Raw genomic sequence first — 7,245 nt, forward strand, 5'->3', positions numbered from 1 at the left:
AGGCCCTGCGCCGAAGGCGGCGCTAAACCACCGAGCCACCAGGGCTGCCCTTTCAGTCCTTTTTATGTGACAAACCCTATCCCCAAAGTTGCCAGTTGCTCTGTGAAACTCACAAGGTTGACCTGGGGTCAAGTACGGATGACTGGTGCAGAGTTACTCCCTGGTTTTGGATTTTGTAGACCCTGTGTCAGTAGCATGATCCCCGCCGCTCTGGTCTGTGATCATTGTGCTTTGTGAAACTGTGCATCGCCTCGTACATAGTCTTTCTCAGTGTCCGTCGCATCATTGTGACTTCCCAACACTAGAGTAAGTTTTTCTGCCAAAATAAGTGAGGCTCTTGATGCCCTCTAGACTTTCCACACCTCCCAACATGGGAGAATTGTGAAACTTTCCACAAGACTGCCTCCCTGATCTCCCCATTCTCCCGGTGTCAGTTTTTCGGGGTTTGACACAAGCCCATGAGATGTCCTCTAAAGCCTCTTCTGGGCTATCCTATCTCCTCTCCAGCCCACTTTAGTTAGAGTACGTCATTATGAGGCCACCAGCCCCTTCGTCTGAATTCTGTGAATCTCCACCTGGCCTACCCTTGGGTGGAGCCTGGACAGTAGTATTGCCCTCCTCTAACCTTCTTCCCTACATCCCTGGCACTGGTCGTTTTCTGTGAAAATGGCAGTGAACAGGTTTGGTTTTGCAAATGGGTAAGGAGTTGTGTGGGCAAGAGGGAAGGATGAGAGCCGTTAGAGAACTGAGAATGAATTTTTTTTTCTTTTTAACATTTTTTTATATTAGTAATAAATGCAGTGGAAACAAAAAAATAATTCAGACTAATAGTAATGAGGTCTGTGCAATAACTAAGTACCAGGTATTGATGCTTTTCTGGCCATTTCAGAGCTAACAGTAACTAAAAACAATTTTCCCAGAATTGAGCTGGCATCAATCACAGATGCTGTACACAGAGATATTCTGGCCTGACCAAGCCCTCTATGAAATGAAGCTATTAAGTGAAAGAGTCATGTGAAGCTCAACTGCATTAAGACTATAGAGAGTGAATGGGGAACCTGGGTGGTGTAGTCGTTTAAGCATTGGACTCTTGGTTTGGGCTCAGGTTGTAATCTCAGGGTTGTGAGATCTAGTCCTGTGTGTTGGCACTGTGCTTTGTGTAGAGTCTGCTTGACTCTCTCTCCCTCTACCCCTGTACCCCCTAACACTAAATAAATAAACTTTAAAAAAAGAATACAGAGAGGGCAAAAGAAAATCAAAGTTTACTGAACAGGAAAGAAAAAACAAACAAATCAAGAGAAGGTAGAAATACCATATTTTAACTTCTAAGAGAACACAGCAAAGCCAAACATTTTAATTCATTTGAAAAAGAGCGTATCTTAGTAGTTATTTTGGGATCCCACTTTGAACTTGTGCTGATATTAATTTATGGATGTGTTGAACTAATCAGATTCAATAAACATAGATGTCTCTAGCAACCAGATGCTCCTCTGGGGAGATAGTCACTCTGTGCTAACAGCACACAGCCATGGGAGGATTGAATGGTCATCCTGACATTGGGCCACATTTAAAATCAGGGGGCCCATGCAGACCTTTCAGAAAGGCCATCTCACCCATGACTGCCTGAAAAATGGATAGACCTGGCCCCATTTGCACACCACCCCCTCACATTTACCTTAAACCTTCTCTGGGTTAGAAAAAGCCTGAATTTAAAACCCAAAATTCAAATTACTGCATATGAAGGATAAACTAATCAATATGTGACATTTTAAGCTTCATTTTGAAGATAAACTAAATTAAATCCTTCCACTATAATTCAGAAAGTATTTATGTAGCACTTACTATGTTCCCCAACCTGTGCCAGCCATTATGGAAGATGGTAAGGAACTGTAAAACCCAGCCTCTGTACTCTAGCAGCTGATAATTTCATTAAGGAGAAGATTAATGAAACCCTATATAAGGGAATAAAGTTCAGACCAAAACGAGATAGAAATAGTTAATGCAGAAGAAAGTTTGGAAGAGGGAAAACCAGTGTGAAGCTGACCATTCATTCATTCAACAAATATTTACCAAACATGAACTCTGTGCCAAGCACTGTTCTACATACTAGAGATACAACATGAAAAAAAACAACATTCTTGCTCTCGTGGAGTTTACGTTGCTGCATGGGACATGGAGAGCACACCAGTAAACAAACACGTGCTATAACCTCTGACAGTGGAAAGTGCTGTGGAGAACAAAACAGCGCGCTGGCGTGCTGCCTTTGTAGGGGGAGGCCAGGAACACCATCTCTGAGGAGGTGACCTTTGAGGAGAATCCCTACTGATGTGAGGAAGTGAGCCCCATAAAGATCTGGGAGAAGAGTGTTCTCTGTAAAGAGAACAGCAAGTGATTTGACATGATGTTGGTTTGTTCCAGAACAACAAACAGGCTTATGGGACCAGAGCTGAATAAGCACAGAAGAGATGTCTAACCTGGCCCAGGGGACTTCACTCAAAAGTTGAGATTTGAAATTGGATTTGCTTGTCAGCCTATGCAGATAGGGAGAATGTTCCAGCTGATTAGTTAAATTTCTACCGCCTGGTGCCATAAGGGCTTAAAATTAGTTTAATTAGAGAAAAGTACAGAGAATTAGAGTTACATTTCCTACATGTCTGTAGGGCTTACATTTGGGGACTCCAGTTAACACTTTTTATAACACCTCTACTTGCTCACATCATTTGCTCCCTTATCATTTGCTCCCACTATTTTGGGTTTTATTTTATTTTTTAAAAGATTTCATTTATTTATTTGACAGAGAGAGAGCACAAGCAGGGGGAGATGTCGAGGGAGAGGAAGAAGCAGGGAGCTGGACGTGGGGCTCAATCCCAGGACCCTGAGATCATGACCTGAGCCAAAGGCAGATGCTTAACCAACTGAGCCACCCAGGCGCCCCTATGTTGGGTTTTAATTGCTTGTACTTTTTAAAACCCTTCTCAAAATGATGATAGAGCAAAATAAGAGTGAATAATCCTGTCTTCATACTACCTTCTGTAAGCAGTGGCTTACCTCTGGTCTTACCTCATTGAAGAGCTTTAAAACCCCTTTGAGGAATGCCTGGGTGGCTCGGTGATTGAGCATCTGCCTTCAGCTCAGGTCCTGATCCCAGGGTCCTGGGATCGAGTCCCACATCAGGCTCCATGCAGGGGGCCTGCTTCTCCCTCTGCTTGTGTCTCTGCCTCTCTCTGTGTCTCTCATGAATAAACAAATAAAATCTTTGTTTTCTCTAAATAACCTAAAAAAAAAATCCTCTAAATTGAATTACCAATTTTTGGAAACACAAGGGACAAAGGAACTTGTTAAACACTACCATGAGGATGTAATTGGCAGAATCCAGACTGTAGGAATCTCTACAGAACTGGCTTCTTCAAAAAAATTAATTGCAAGGAGCAAAAAAAGGTACACAGTGAGAAATGCAGGGAAAACCTGTAGAGTATAAGGGACTTCAGGGACATGTCAACCAATCACAATGTGTGGAACTTTTTGGATCCAGACACAAACAAACTGTAAAGAGAAAAGATGAAAATATTTATGACCTGGAGGTAATTGGAAATTTGAACATTAATAGGCTATTTATGATGTTAAGGAATTATTGTGGAATCTTTTTAAGAGTGGTAATGGCATTATGGTTTAGAAATACATACTGAAATATTTCCCAATCAAATGAGACGATGATTAGTATTTGTTTCAAAATTATACAAGTGGACTTGGCAGACAAGTGGATGGGAGTGGGGGGTATTGATAGATAGGGAAATAAATCAGGAATCAGCAAACTGTTTCTATAAAGGGCCAGATCATGGCTGTGGGTCAAGGTCTTTGTTGCCACTACTCAATTCTGTCATTGTTAAAGCAGCCACAGACAAAATATAAAGAATGAATATAACTGTATTCCAATACAACTTTATAAAAACCGGGAGAGGTTTGGACTTGGCCTTTGGTAACTCCTAGTAGAAATTATTATTATTGTAGCTGGATCATGGTTACATGGGAGTCCATTATATTACTCTGTCTACTTTAGCATTGTTTTTTTTTTTACTTTAGCATTGTTTAATATTTTCTATAATACGATATTTAAAACAACTTAATGTCTTTATAGCATTATTCAAAAGCTTCAGACACTCATCAGTCTTCTCAGCACTATTCTTTCAGGTGAGTGTTCCTCTTTCATGTGACTTGGATCACATACGTTTCATTTCTCCTTTTGTATATTGGCTTTGAAACACCAAACTCACCTGAGGGCCCTCTGAACAACCAAACTGATTTCATTTTGGCCTCCCTACTCTCTGCCATGTTGAGATTATTCCTACATATATTTTTTATTTTAAAATGTTTGCTTTCTTTTATTTTTCACTTTTTGGTCCTCTCATTCCTGCTTAGGCCTTTCCATGTTAAGTGGAATCAGGCCACACCCCACATTTATCTAAATAACCTTAAAATATAAAAATTGCTTCTCTCAGTCTAAGGTGCTCATTCCACAAATATTTACTGAGGCTACTATGGGCCAGACTTTGTGGCAGTATCTGTGGAAGCAAAGATAAATTTGACTTGGTCCCAAATTTGGGGAACTCCCAGAATTTCCCACCCTCAACACCAAAACACTGTCCTCTAAGCTTTCTATCTCTTTAATGAGAATGGCTATTCTCATTATTAGTAGCTTTAAGTTCAGTATATCAATTGTCTGTGCTTTTCCTTCTGCCCTCTGGAAAGACTGACTCAGGAGAAGTAAAGATGGGTGCAGCTCCAGGAAAGAAGATTTTATTTTATTGTATTTTTAAAAATTTTTATTTATTTATGATAGTCACAGAGAGAGAGAGAGAGAGAGAGAGAGAGAGAGAGGCAGAGATACAGGCAGAGGGAGAAGCAGGCTCCATGCACCGGGAGCCCAACGTGGGACTCGATCCCGGGTCTCCAGGATCGTGCCCTGCGCCAAAGGCAGGCGCCAAACTGCTGCACCACCCAGGGATCCCCAGAAAGAAGATTTTAATGTGCCTGAAGCCTAAGACAGCTTCCCAAGTTTTGACTATCTGCACACTCCAACACTATTACTTAATGTTTTTTAAATTGGCTCCTTTTTAAAAATAGATACAGCCATTAATATTTGGAAATGCTAGCTTGGACTTTCCCATTGTCCACACCTCCTCCATTCACCTGGAAGAAAGACCTTTTTATCCACACTGTCCTCAGGGCCATCAACTAGCTGAGGTTATTTTAAACCTCCCAGGCTAGTCCTAAAAGCCACAGCTTTTGATTAGTGTGAGCTTTCTAGGGGAAACGAAAATTTTAAAGAATCAACAACAAAGTCCAATAGGAAGAAGGATATTAAGAGAGTGGATTTTAAGCAATTAAGTCCAAAATATGCAGGATTCTCAAAGGGAAATAAAATGAGATGAGAGTAGGAGAATAAGGAAGACATAACTGGAGCTTGATACTTCATGAGTGGCATAGAGGGGGTTCAGGATAATTCTAGCAGGTGCTATAAAGCAGCATTTCTTAAACTTTAATGTGCGGGCAGGGTTGGATTCAGTGGATCTGGGGCCATTGCATTTCCAGCAAACTTTCAGATGATATGGATGTTGCTGACCCACAGACTACATTCCAATTAACAATGCTGTAGAAAATATCCTAACAGTTCCTATGGTCTCAAGGGGAGGATTTGTTCTGAGATTGAGCTCTGGGCCCCAAGGAACCAGAAGATGGGTGAGAAGGATAAAAAATAGGCCTCAGGACCTGGTGCCAGGCAGTGCCAAGACTTAATGAGACAGTATTGCACCCTGGTGAACAGAGCAGACCAGGCACCCAGTTCATCCCTGATGCCAGAATAGAAGTCACTCCAGGGAGAAGGAAAAGAGTACTGACCCCAAAAAGATTGAGTTTTAAATTGGGGTTAACTGACATCCTTTCTGTTGCTGAGGGAAAAACAGAGCCCAAGGCTAATGTGATTTCAATCATAGGGAGATAAAATGAAACTTCCACATACGAGAGCACTGTGTGTAAAATTCATACCTGCTGAGATGCTTATTTAAAATTTTTATATTATAAATTATATATTATGATTTTTTATATATATTTTTTATATTATGATTTTTAAGTAAATTCTATATAAATTTAATATCACCACAGAACATAAGCCAGGATAACTTGAGAACCAAATCATTTCATTGTTGTCTGATTGAAGGCTCTGAATCTGACTGTACAAAGGATTAGAGACTTTCTCTTTGACTAATCAGATGAATTGAAGGAGTATTGAAAAGGGATTGATTTCTCCATGGTATGATTCAATATGTTTTAAGACTTTCAATGCAGAAAACTTCAAATAGGGGATCCCTGGGTGGTGCAGCGGTTTGGTGCCTGCCTTTGGCCCAGAGCGCGATCCTGGAGACCTGGGATCGAATCCCATGTCGGGCTCCCGGTGCATGGAGCCTGCTTCTCCCTCTGCCTGTGTCTCTGCCTCTCTCTCTCTCTGTGTCTCTCTCTGTGACTATCATAAATAAATAAAGAAATTAAAAAAAAAAGAAAACTTCAAATATATATGAAGTTGACAGGATAGTACAATGAAAGATGCTATCACCTACCTTCAACAGTGGTCAACTCAGGACACCCCTTTGTTTCATCTCATCCCCTATCCCCTCCCCTCATTGATTACTCTGGAGAAAATTCCCTATATCACATAATTTTATCTGCAAATATCTCATTTTATATATGTCTACAAGATAAGGTATGCTTTTTGTTCTGTTTACTAATACAATGACCAAATACCCATTAAAATAATCTTGCAGTGAAGTTGCCCCACACCTCAGGGAATACTGACTCTGATCAATAATTGTAAGGCACTAAAGTTTCTGGCAATTATGAGGAGGCACTCATAATTATTGAAGGAAAGGAAGGGAAAGGAGGGAAGATAGGGAGAAATGGGGAGAAGGAAGAGTTACAGGGTTATAGGGTCCTCCTCCTTGTCTGAGGGAGCCCTCATCACTGACTCCTACACAACTGATCACTTCGTCCTCATATTAAGTTTGCCAATGCCATCTCATAGCCTGCAGATCAAGCTCAAGCTCTTAGAAGTGAAAGAGCAGGTTCTAGTCTGCTCGTCTGGCTTTCCAGTTTCTCGCCCAGAGCCACTTAATTATAATGAAACTAATCCATGCTCATGGTTATGAAATAAAATACTGCAGGTGGGTTTATGATGAAAAGCTGCAGTCCTCTCTT

Source organism: Canis lupus, chromosome 13 (genome assembly GCF_003254725.2).
Source record: "Canis lupus dingo isolate Sandy chromosome 13, ASM325472v2, whole genome shotgun sequence".
NCBI classification, from domain to species: Eukaryota; Metazoa; Chordata; class Mammalia; order Carnivora; family Canidae; genus Canis; species Canis lupus.